Source organism: Neovison vison, chromosome X (genome assembly GCF_020171115.1).
Source record: "Neovison vison isolate M4711 chromosome X, ASM_NN_V1, whole genome shotgun sequence".
NCBI classification, from domain to species: domain Eukaryota; kingdom Metazoa; phylum Chordata; class Mammalia; order Carnivora; family Mustelidae; genus Neogale; species Neogale vison.
This window is the reverse complement of record NC_058105.1, coordinates 95242896-95255608: the sequence shown is the minus strand read 5'-3', so window position 1 is coordinate 95255608 and position 12713 is coordinate 95242896.

Here is a 12713-nt window from a genome sequence, read left to right as displayed (position 1 = left end):
ATCATACGGTATTTGTCTTTCTCTGACTGACTTATTTTACTTAGCATAACACCCTCTAGCTCCATCCACGGTACTGCAAATGGCAAGATTTCATTCTTTTTGATGGCCGACCAGTATTCCATTGTGTATATATACCACATCTTCTTTATCCATTTATTGTTGATGGACATCTGTCCTCTTTCCATAGTTTGGCTGTTGTGGACATTGCTGCTATAAACATTCAGGTGCACGTGCCCCTTTGGATCACTACGTTTGAATCTTTAGGGTAAATACCCAGTAGTGCCATTGCTGGGCCGTAGGGTAGCTCTATTTTTAACTTTTTCACGAACCTCCATGCTGTTTTCTGGAGTGGCTGCACCAGCTAGCATTCCCACCAACAGTGTAGGAGGGTTCCCCCTTGTCTGCATCCTCGTCAACATCTGTCGTTTCCTGCCTTTCTAATTTTAGCCATTCTGACTGGTGTGAGGTGGTATCTCACTGCGTTTTTTTTTTTTTTTAAAGATTTTATTTATTTATTTGACACAGAGAGAGAGATCACAAGGAGGCAGAGAGGCAGGCAGAGAGAGAGGGGGAAGCAGGCTCTCTGCTGAGCAGAGAGCCCGATGTGGGACTCGATCCCAGGACCCTGAGACCATGACCTGAGCCGAAGACAGAGGCTTAACCCACTGAGCTACCCAGGTGCCCTCACTGCGGTTTTGATTTGTAGTTCCCTGATGCTGAGTGATGTGGAGCTTTTTTTTTTTTTTTTTTCATGTGTTGACCATTTGTGCGTCTTCTTTGGAGAAATGTCTGTTCATATCTTTTGCCCCATTAAAAAAAAGGTTTATTTATTTTAGAGAAAGAGAGTGAGAGGGGATGGGCTGGGGAGGGTTGGTGGGGGGAATCTCTAGCAGATACCCCAGTATGCTTGCAGCCCAGTGTGGGGCTCGATCTCATGACCTTGAGATTGTGACCCAAGCCAAAATCGAGTCAGTCGCTTAACTGACTGAGCCATGCAGGCACCCCTGCCCATTTTTAAATTTTATTTTATTTTTAAAGATTTTATTTATTTATTTGACAGAGAGAGATAGATCATAAGTAGGCAGAGAGGCAGGCAGAGAGAGAGGGGGAAGCAGACTCCCTGCTGAGCAGAGAGCCCTACGTGGGGCTTGATCCCAGGACCCTGAGATCATGACCTGAGCGGCTTAACCAACTGAGCCACCCAGGTGCCCCATCCCTGCCCATTTTTAAAAAGAAATTATTTTTAAAGATTTTATTTATCTATTTGACAGAGAGAGATCACAAGCAGGCAGGCAGAGAAAGAGGGGGAAGCAGGCTCCCCACCAAGAGGGAGCCCAACGTGGGGCTCGATCTCAGGCCCCCAAGACCATGACCTGAGCCTAAGGCAGAGGCTTGACCCACTAAGCCACCCAGGCACACCCCCCCCCGCCCATTTATTTCACTGGATTATTTGTGTTTTGGGTGTTGAGTAGTATAAGTTCTTTCTATATTTTGGATACTAACTTTTTATCACATATGTCATGTGCAAATATCTTCTTCCATTCTGTAGGTGACCGTTTAGTTTTGTTGATTGTTTCCTTTGCTGTGCTGAAGCTTTTCATCTTGATGGAGTCCCAATGGCTTTTCACTTTTCTTTTTCTTTTTTTAAAATAAGATTTTCTTTTATGCATGCATGAGCAGGGGAAGGGCAAAGGGAGAGGGAGAGAGAATCTCAGGCAGGCTTTACCCTCAGTGTGGAGCCCGATGTGGGGCTTGATCCCATGACCCAAGACAAAAATCAAGTGTTGGATGCCCAAATGAAGGAGCCACCCAGGTGCCCCAGGATTTTATTTTTTTTAAGATTATTTATTTATTTATTTGACAGAGAGACATCACAAGTAGGCAGAGAGAGAGAGAGGAGGAAGCAGGCTCCCTGCTGAGCAGAGAGCCCGATGCGGGACTCGATCCCAGGACCCTGAGATCATGACCTGAGCCGAAGGCAGCGGTTTAACCCACTGAGCCACCCAGGCGCCCCCCAGGATTTTATTTTTAAGTAATCTCTATACCTAATGTGGGACTGGAATTTACAATGCCAAGATTAAGAGGCACGTGCTCTACTGACTGAGCCAGCCGGGTGCCCCTTGCTTTTCTTTTTCAAGATTGCTTTTGCCCTTCGAGGTCTTTGGTGAATCCATACAAATTCAAGGATTGTTAATTCTAATTCTGTGAAAATTGCTGTAGGTATTTTGGTAGGGTTTGCATGAAATACGTAGATTGCTTTGGGTAGTATAGACATTTTAACAGTGTTCTTCCAACCCATGGGCGTGGAACATCCTTCCATTTCTTCGTGTCACCTTTAATTTCTTTCATCCATGTTTTATAATTTCCAGAGTACAGGTCTTTCACCTCTTGGGTTAAATTTAGTCCTAGACATCTTATTGTTTTTGGTACAATTAATTGTACATGAAACTGTTTCCTTAGTTTTACTTTCTGCAGCTTCATTATTAGTGTATAGGAATGTAACAGATTTCTGTACACTGATTTTGTATCTTGTGACTTTACTGAATTTGTTTATCTGTTCTAGTAATCTTTTTGGTGGAGTCTTTAGGGTTTTCTATATAAAGTACCATGTCATTTGCACATAGTGAGAGTCTTATGCCTTCCTTCCTTACTGGAATGCTTTTTATTTTCTGTATGTTGTCTTGACTGCTGTGGTTCGGGCTTCTAATACTGTTGGTGTCTCGTTCCTTTAGGAAAAGCTCTCAGGGTTTCACTATTGAGTATAATGTTAGCTGTGGGTTTTTCATAGATGGTCTTGATCATGTTGAGGTGTGTTCCCTCTACACCTACTTTGTTGAGAGTTTTTATCACGAGTGGATGTTGTACTTTGACAAGCGCTTTTTTTGCATTTGTTGAAATGATCGTATATTTTTTTATCCTTTCTCTTGTTGATGTGTTGTGTCTCGTTGATTGATTTTGCAAATATTGAACTGCCCTCACAGCCTGGAATGAATCCCATTTGATTATGGTGAATGATTTTTTAAAAAAAGATTTTATTTATTTATTTGAGAGAGAGAGAGAGAGAGAGAGAGAACCTGAGGAGGGAGAAGGTCAGAGGAGAAGCAGACTCCCTGTGGAGCTTGGAGCCTGATGTGGGACTCAATCCTGGGACTCCGGGATCATGAGCCAAAATCAGTCGCCCAACAAACTGAGCCACCCAGTGCCCTATGGCGAATGATTTTGTAAAAATGTATTGTTTAATTTGGTTTGCTAGTATTTTGTTGAGTATTTTTGCATCTGTGTTCATCAGAGATATGGCCTGTAGTGATTTTATCTGGTTTTGGTATCAGGGTAATGCTGGCCTTGTAGGATGAATTTGGAATTTTGCCTTCCTTTTATTTATTTATTTATTTGTTTATTTGGAGTCCCTTGAGAATAGGTATTAACTCTTCTTTAAATTTTGGTAGAATTCTCCAGTGAAGCCATGTGATTCTGGACTAGCTGGGGGTTTTTTATTACTGATTCCATTTCGTTGCTGGTGATTGGTCTATTCAAATTTTGTATTTGTTCCTGATTCAGTTTTGGTAGGTTATATGCTCCTCAGAATTTATCCACTTCTCCTAGATTGTCCCATTTGTTGGCATATAAATTTTCATAATATTTTAATTATCTTTTATATTTTTGTGGTGTTGGTTATTTCTCCTCCATTTCTGATTTTCTTTAGTGCTTTCTCTCTCTCTCTCTCTTTGTCATGAGTCTGGCTAAAGGTTTATTAATTTTATCGATCTTTTGAAAGAACCCACTCCTGGTTTCATTGATCTGTTCTATTATATATATATTTTTAAGTCTCTGTTTAATTTATTTCTGCTCCAGTCTTCATTATTTCCTTCCTTCTAGTGGCTTTGGGTTTTTATTTATTTAGCTCCTTAGGTGTAGTTTAGGTTGTTTGAGATTTTTGCTTCTTGAGGTGGGCCTGTACTGCTATAATCTTCCCTTTTATTTATTTATTTTTATTAATTAGAGAGAGAGCATGACAGAGAGTGAGAGAGCATACGAGCAGGGAGAAGAGGGAGAAGCAGGCTTCCCACCAAGGACCCTGATGTGGGGCTCGATCCCAGGACCCTGAGATCATGACCTGAGCCGAAGGCAGATGCTTAACCAGTTGAGCCACCGAAAGAGAGCACAAGCAGGAGGAGCTGCTGAGGGAGAGAGAGAAGCAGACTCCCTGTTGAGCAGGGAGCCTGACAGGGGGCTCGATCCCAGGACCCTGGGATCACGACCTGAGCTGAAAGACACTTAACCCTCTGAAGCCCTCAGGCGCCCCTATTCTTCCCTTTCAGAACAGCTTTTGCTGCATTCCAAGGATTTTCGACCAGTGTGTTTTCATTCTCATTTGCCTCCTTGTATTTTTTTTTAGATTTCCTCTTTGATGTCCTGATCCACCCGTGCTTTGTTGAGTCACATGTTGTTCAACCTCCATGTATTTTATTCTTTTTTTTTTTTTTTAAAGATTTTTATTTATTCATTTAACAGAGAGAGATCACAAGTAGGCAGAGAGAGAGGAAGGGAAGCAGGCTCCCTGCTGAGCAGAGAGCCCAATGTGGGACTCGATCCCAAGACCCTGAGATCATGACCTGAGCCGAAGGCAGTGGCTTAACCCACTGAGCCACCCAGGCGCCCCATGTATTTTATTCTTTCCAGGTTTTTTTTTCTTGTGGTTGATTTCTGGTTTCATAGTGTTACGGTTGGAAAAGCTGCATGATAGAACTTCAGTCTTCTGGAATTTGTTGAGACTTGTTTTGTGGCCTAATATGTGATCTACTCTGGAGCATGTTCCATGTGCCCTTGAAAGGAATGTGTACTTTGCTCTTTTTGGATGGAATGTTCTGAATATATCTGTTAGAACATCTGGTCCAATGTGTCATTCAATGCCACCCTCTCCTTGTTGATTTTTCTGTCCGGATGATCTGTCCATTGGTGTGAATGGGGCGTTAAAGTCCCCTACTATTATTTTTATCTCATTACCAAGTTCTTTCTTTATGTCTGCTGGTAGTCTCTTTATGTATTTGGGTGCTCCCGTGTGGGGTGCGTACGTATTTACAACTGGTACATCTTCTTGCTGGATTGTTCCTTTTATGATTATGTAGTGACCTTCTTTGTCTCTTGTTACAAACTTCATTTTACAGTCGATTTTGTCTGATCTGAGTATGGCTACCCCAGCTTTCTTTTTCCTTCCGTTTGCAGGATAAGTGCTTTTTCACTCCTTCACTGCAATCTGCATGTGTTTAGGTCTCAAGTGAGTCTCTTATAGGCAGCATATATGCGGGTCCAGATTTTTCCATTCTGATAGCCTGTGTCTTTTCACTGGAGCATTTAGTCCATTCTCATTCAGAGTAATTATTGTTGGGTGTGTACTTACTGCCATTTTCTTACTTGTTTTGGGGTTGTTTTTGCAGTTCTTCTCTGTTCTTGTGTTCCTTTCTTCCCTTGTGGTTTGATAGCTTTCTTTTTTTCTTTTTAAAGATTTTATTTATTTGACAGAGAGGGCAAGTATGCACAAGTATGCAGGCAGAAGGAGAGGGAGGAGCAGGCTTCCTGCTGAGCAGGGAGCCTGACACAGGGCTTGATCCCAGGATCCTGGGATCCTGACCTGAGGTGAAGGCAGACCCTTAACTGACTGAGCCACCCAGGCACCCCGGTTTAATGGCTTTCTTTGGTGATATACTTGGATTCCTTCTTTGTTTCTTCTGTGTCTATTAGAGATTTTTGACTTGTGATTACCATTAGGTTCATATACAACATCCTATGCTTGTAGCAGTTTATACTGACGATCATTTAAGTTTGTTTTTTTTTTTTTAAAGATTTTATTTATTTATTTATTTGACAGAGGGAGATCACAAGTAGGCAGAGAGGCAGGCAGAGAGAGAGAGAGGAGGAAGCAGGCTCCCAGCTGAGCAGAGAGCCCGATGCGGGGCTTGATCCCAGGACCCTGAGATCATGACCTGAGCCGAAGGCAGATGCTTAACCCACTGAGCCACGCAGGCGCCCCAAACATTCTTTCTTTATCACTACTTTTTGCCGTTTTGATTATTATGGTGTGGGCCTCCTTGGGTTCATCTTGTTGGGGGCTCTCTCTCTATCCTGGATCAGGAGGTCTGTTTTCTTCTCTAGATGAGGATAGTTTTCAGCTATTTCTTCAAATACATTTTCTGTCCCTTTTTCTCTCTCTTCTCCTTTTGGGGTCCGTATAATGTGAATGTTATTATGCTTGATGGTGTTGCTGAGCTCCCTTAACTTACTCCCATTTTTTATTGTTTTTTACTTTTGCTCTTCAGCTCGGTTGCTTTCCATTACTCTGTCTTCTAGGTTGCTAGGCCACCTCCTGCCTCCTCTAATCCACTATTGTTTCCCTCTATCATATTTTAAATTTTAGTTATTGAGTTCTTCATCTCTGGTACTTTTTTTTTTTCTGTTTTTGCTTTGTCGAGGGCCTCACTGAGATCCTCCACTCTTTTTGCAAGTCCCGTGAGCATCTTTATGACTATTACTTTGAATTCTTTATCAGGCATATCTCTTATCTCTGTTTCATTTGGTCCTTTTTTTGTGGTTTTGTCCTGTTCTTTTACTGGGGACCTGTTCTTCTGTCTCCTCCTCTTGTCTAACTCTCAGTGTCCTTCTGTGTGTGTTAGGAAAGTCAGCTACATCTCTTGTTCTTGAAAGTAGGGTTCTTATGATGAAGAGGTCCCATAGTGCCCTGCTGGGCGCTGTTTTCTGTTCACCAGCACCGGGCCCTTCCAGGGTGTCTCCTGTGTGCTTTCCTTTTGCGCGGAGCTGCCTTTGCCTTCAGTCCAGTTGGCGGCGGTGGCGCCCTCTGCCTGCCCTGGGCAGGGTTTGGTCCGTGTGATCTCAGTGGGCCAGTCTTGAAGCTCTAGTTAGGTCAGACCAGATGCCTGCCTTCAGTCTATGTGTCGGAACTGCGGTCACACTGACCCGCAGGGTACCTTCCCTTTGTTGTCCCCTGAGAGGTTTTTACTGGACAGGGAGCCTGTATTCCAACCAGATGGCTGGCCCCAGTTCACCTGTTGGGGGTTGCGTGACCCCGAACCACAGGGCTGCCATCGTGTTCCGTTCCCTGTGAGGGTTTCATCGGGGAGCAGGGCTGGCCTTCAGATCAGGGGTCTTTCCCCAGCGCACCACGGGGGCTGCCATTTAACTGGCGTATGTGCGCTCATCGTCCCCTCTCCCCAGGGCAGGAGGCATGTCAAAGTGGTTACTGGTCACTGTCAAGGGCTGCCTGCAGAATGAGATGTGATGGGAGCCACTCTGGAGGGGCTCCTGGTGGAGTGGGGTGGGGGGGTTCAAGCATGCAGGAGAATGCTGGGAGCGTACAGAGAGCATACGGTGTTAGCAGGAGACGTGGGGAGCATTTGTGCTGCCTCCCGCAGGGGTCCTGCTCTTGAGGCCTGGGGGAGGGGAGAGAAGTGGCACCTGCCAGTTCTCTTGTTTTTGGAGAAGTTTCCTAGAGATCCCTGCCTCTCCAGTGCATGGTCCGTGATCAGGAAATCAATCTCCTTCCCGTATACCGCACGTGCCTTCCACACTGCTGCTTCTGTGCTGAAGCTGAGCTGGGCTGTTTGTTGTCCTGTCTCTTTAACGGCAAGGACTCCGTTCCCTCTCACCCTAGCTGCCCCCCGCCCCGCCCCCACTGGCTCTCCCGGAGTTAGGTCTGCTGATTTTTTAAAAAAAGATTTTATTTATTAGAGAGAAAGCATGAGGGGGGTAGGTGGGGTGGGGTGGTGGTGCAGAGGGAGAAGCAGACTCCCTGCTGAGCAGGGAGCTCTACGTGGGGCTCGATCCCAGGACCCTGCGATCCTGATGTGCGCCCGAAGGCAGACACTTCACTGACTGAGCCACCCAGGTGCCTCCTAAGCTCGATAATTTTTAAAGTACTCCGGGTTAAGCCCTTGAGCGTAAAAACTCTAGAAGGTAAGCCCCCCTGAGTTTGAAAGAAGGATGTGACAGGGATTGGCCCTCGCCCAGTGGCTTCCCCAGGTAGCTATCTCTTTACCTATTTTCTCCTCATGTGCCCAGATACTTTTTGTCGTCACACACTGTATCTGCTCAGTGATCGGTGAGGATGTTTGAGGCTGAGGATGATACCTCCTTCTAGAGATGAGGGATGTTTTCTTGGGCCAGGCGCTCCAGCACAAGCAGTGCGGGATCCCCTCAGTCAAACGTCCTGGCTTGAGAAGCTTCGAAGCTGAGTAGTCAGTGTGAGGGTCTGTCTCCGGTGGTTCCCCTTACTCCCGGGAGGCAGAGTTTCAGGGGCCCCAGCCAGACTGGCGGATGTTCGCTCGCCCCTCCACGGCTCCCCCCCACATGCCCTGACTCTAGTTCCTTCCCCCACCCCTACCCCCGAGAGCCTGTCCCAAGTGCAGCTCGACCTCCTGGCCTGCTTCTCTGGAGGGCACAGATGTCTCCAGAGGAAAATACCCTTAAGTAAATGCTCACTCCCTTGGGAGTCTGTTTTCCCCCAAATCCTGGCCCCCTAATTCTGCATTATTTTGTTCATTTGCTACAGTCTCCAGATACATTTTAAATATTTCAGTCAGCTGTTTTAGTTGTCTTAAGCATGGGGGTTGGTCCAGATTACATAGTCTGCTATTAGTGGAATGTGAAATCCCTTATTAAGACTTTACATTCTGATTTTCCTGATTATTTGCGAGTTTCAAGAAAAGCCATTCAGATTTTATCTTCTGTGGATTGCCTGTTCATATCTTTGGCTGTTTATTCCCTTTTTGGAATTGATTTTTATCAATCCTTTTCTTTAATGGTTTATACATTTTGAGCTTTAAAAAATCCTTCCTTAACCTGAGGCCCTAAAATATTTTATTACACACACTCATACATACACATATATATAAGATATATATGTATCGTATTTTATTTTTTTAAAAAAGATTTTATTATTTTTAAAAAAAGATTTTATTATTTTAAGAGGGAGCACATGTGTGTGTATGATCATGAGCATGGGAAGAGGGGCAGAGGGGCAGGGAGAGGGATAAGCAGATTCCGAGCTGAGCGCAGAGCCTGATGCAGGGCTCGATCTCATGACCCTGAGATCCTGACCTGAGCCGAAATCAAGAGTCTGACACTTAGCCGACTGAGCCACCCAGATGCCCCAATATAGTATTATATTTTATAGATTTTTAAAAAAGATTTTATTTATTTATTTGACAGACACAAGTAGGCAGAGAGGCAGGCAGAGAGAGAGGAGGAAGCAGGCTCCCTGCTGAGCAGAGAGCCCGATGCAGGACTCAATCCCAGGACTCTGAGATCATGACTTGAGCCGAAGGCAGCGGCTTTAACCCACTGAGCCACCCAGGCGCCCCTATGGATTAAAGATTTGCTCTTTACAGGTCATTTAGCCATCAAGCATGTTATTGTTCATGTATGATGAGGTAGGGCAAAATTTAGCTTAGACCCCCTATGAATGGCTCGGTGGAACAGTCCGTCATTTCATCTCTGTGTCCAAGTCCTGAACTGCCGTACTCCGTTTCTCACATACTTGTGGCTCTGAGATCTCTGTTTTGTTCCCTGTGTCTGTCTGTCTGTCTCTGCACACTGCCATTATTATTTCCATTAAGCTCTCCGATATGTTTTACTTTCTGGTTGGGCAACTCTCCACTTAAGATGTTTATTCTTTTCAACCTGCGATGACCCTTCCACGGTAGTTTGTTTTGACAGATGACCCGTGTCGCCCAGGGAGCCGAAGCCGGCAGCTTGAGTGCTCAGGCAGAAATCCAAAGTGCTTATTAGGGGAATAAATTATTCTGGCTGAATTTCGTGCCATGTACTGAGATGGCCTTTGACTGGGCGCTGCCTCTTTCCCCCTCTTTGCCCACCACGTGCTCCTCCCTGTCCAGCTCTGCCTGTCAGTGGAAGGAGGCTGCCTTGGCAGCCAGGCAGGAGATCTCTTTAGGAATCAGGGCCTGATGGTGGCAGCCTGGCCCAGGCAGTGGGTCAGTGTGGGTTTGGGGAGCTGTTGGCATCAGCCCACTATGCTTTCTACCCTTTGACTGCTGCCATGCTGTGTCCTCTGATGGGCCCAGCCAGCGGCCATCTGTAGAATGCTGTGTTGATTCACTTTAAAAACTCTTAAATGTGTCGCCTGGGTGGCTCAGTTGGTAGAGCAACTGCCTTCAGCTCAGATCATGATCCCGGACTTCCAGGATCGAGTCCCGCATCGGGCTCCCAGTTCCTTGGGGAGTCTGCTTCTCCCTCTGACCTTCTCCTCTCTCATGCTCTCTCTCACTCATTCTCTCTCAAATAAATAAATAAAATCTTAAAAAAAAAACCCTCTAAATGGCTTCCATTTCCCTTAGCTTCGCTTAAGCAATGATCGCTGTCACCCTTATATGTGCCATCATGTACACTTGAGTGTGAGCTACGAAACACAAGTGATCTGTGTTCTACTAAAATGGTGGTGTACTACCAGGAGAGTATGTCGTAGGCATAAGTGTTGTGAGGTTCAGGAAGGGTCAGTCCTGTGGTGGGCTCCCAGGAAGGAAGGCAGTGGCCAAGGAGGTTTCCAGCTGTTGTGTGCTCTCCTAGTGCATGTCTGATGGGCGTGCTTCTCCATATTTTATCCATGGAGGAACTCCGTGCTGGGATTGGGGTGCGGCACAGGAGGGGAGCACAGAGTATAGACATGGAATTGTCCTGCCATGTTGCCCCAACCAACGCCAGAGCGAACGGAGCAAGGGAATGAGTCTGAGGGACGTTTAAAAAAAAAAATTATGTATCAAGTAAAATTGCAAAATAAAGAAAAATTCATTTATTGTCCTCCCTTCATCACCCCACCAGTGTTTGAATTTGGGGCTATTTCTTTATGATGAAGAGCTCTCAGATGCTTGAGGAGGGAGGGGTACAATAAAGGCATTCCAAACACTTAGTGCTTTGGAACAGTAGAGTACTCAGTAAATGTCACCGATTTGCCTTAATTAGATTCTTTTATGAAAACTGGTACAGAGAAATGTAATAGTATGAAAAATATCAACTTTAATTTATATGGCTCTGGGTAAATGTCACTATATTATTTGCAGTGCTGTGGGTTGTGGCTGAAAATGCTAGTTTCATCAACACACACACGCTAGCTTTGAGTATTGTATTTTTAAAAATCTGCTAATAAGTAAATATAACATCTTCAGAGTCTTTTTTTTTTCCCTAAGTAGTTAAACACTCACTTAACATCTCAAGAGTTAGTTTTTTGACTTGTATTCCCTTGATCACTGATATATTTTTTCAGGTTTTTTAAAATTGAAGATTTGATTTATTTCAGGGGCACCTGGGTGGCTCAGTTGGTTAAGTGTCTGCTTTTGGCTCAGGTCATGATCCCGGGGTCCTGGGACCGAGCTTCTCCCTCTCCTTCTGCCCCTACTCTTCCCCTCCCCACCTCTCATGCACAGTCTCTCTAATATATAAAATCTTTAAAAAATTTTATAAGAAAGATTTTATTTTGTAGAGAGAGAGTGAGCAAGAACGAGTGGGCACACAGGCAGGAGGGACGGAGAGGGAGGGAGAGAGAATCTCAAGCAGGCTCCTTGCTGAGCGCGGAGCCCGACTCAGGGCTTGATCCCACAACCCTGAGATCGTGACCTGAGCTGAAACCAACAGTCAGTCACCAAGGCCCCCCAACGTTTGTTTTTTAATAGTAGTTTTACCTTGAGTTGTTTATCTGTTCATGCCCATTATTATATACTGGGATGTTAGTATTTTGAACCAGTTTTTGTAAGTTCATTATATAATAAACTCTTCGTATGTCCTATTGATTACAAAGTATCTTTCTGAGTTCATGGTCTACAACTTTTTCATATAAAAATGTATGTTTTTAATGCAACCTTCCAGTTGCTCAGTGACTTCTTTCTCTTGTATAAACTTAAAAAGCTACTCTCTTCTAGAGTTTTACTGATTGCTTCTGTGTTTTCATTTCCTGTCATTTATTTTTTATATTGAACTCTTTGAAACTCATTTTGGTGTGTGATGTCTTAGTTGTCTTAGCTTTAGAATAGATTAAAATCTGGAAAGACTACTCACCCTTCATTTACTCTTGTTTCCTTAGTATTTCCTTTAATTAAAATTACAATAAAAAGTCGGTGTTATTCTTTATGAATTAGTGTTTTGTAAAGGTCAGAAAATGATTGGATTTTGATTTGGTGTTATATTAAACCTACACATTAATTTGGAAAAACCTGATGCCGTTGAAATATTTAGTTCTTCCTTCCAAGAATATTTCTTTGTTTAAGTCTTTTACATTCTTAGTGCGGTCTTTTTTTTTTTTTTTTCTTTTTTTTTTAAGAGAGTGGGAGTGAGGGAGGGGAGGGACAGAAGGAGAGAGAGACTCTCAAACAGAACCCCCCACCCCGGCCTGAGTGGGGAGCCTGATGACCCTCACGACCCTGAGATCATGGCCTGAGCTGAAATCAAGAGTGGGATGCTTAACCGACTGAGCCACTCTCGGCGTCCCCTCCCGTTAGTGTTTTTGGACTTTATCACTACTGCATAAGAGTGTTGAGTTCTGTGTTTCTGTATCTGTTCTTTATGAACTTGAATGGATGTCCAGCTGTCCTCTTTGGCATTTCAAGATATACAATGATATTATTAGCAAATAAGGACAGTTTTGTCTTCTCTTTCTGTCTGTTTGTATTTCTTTCTTCTGCTTCTGAGCAGCGCTT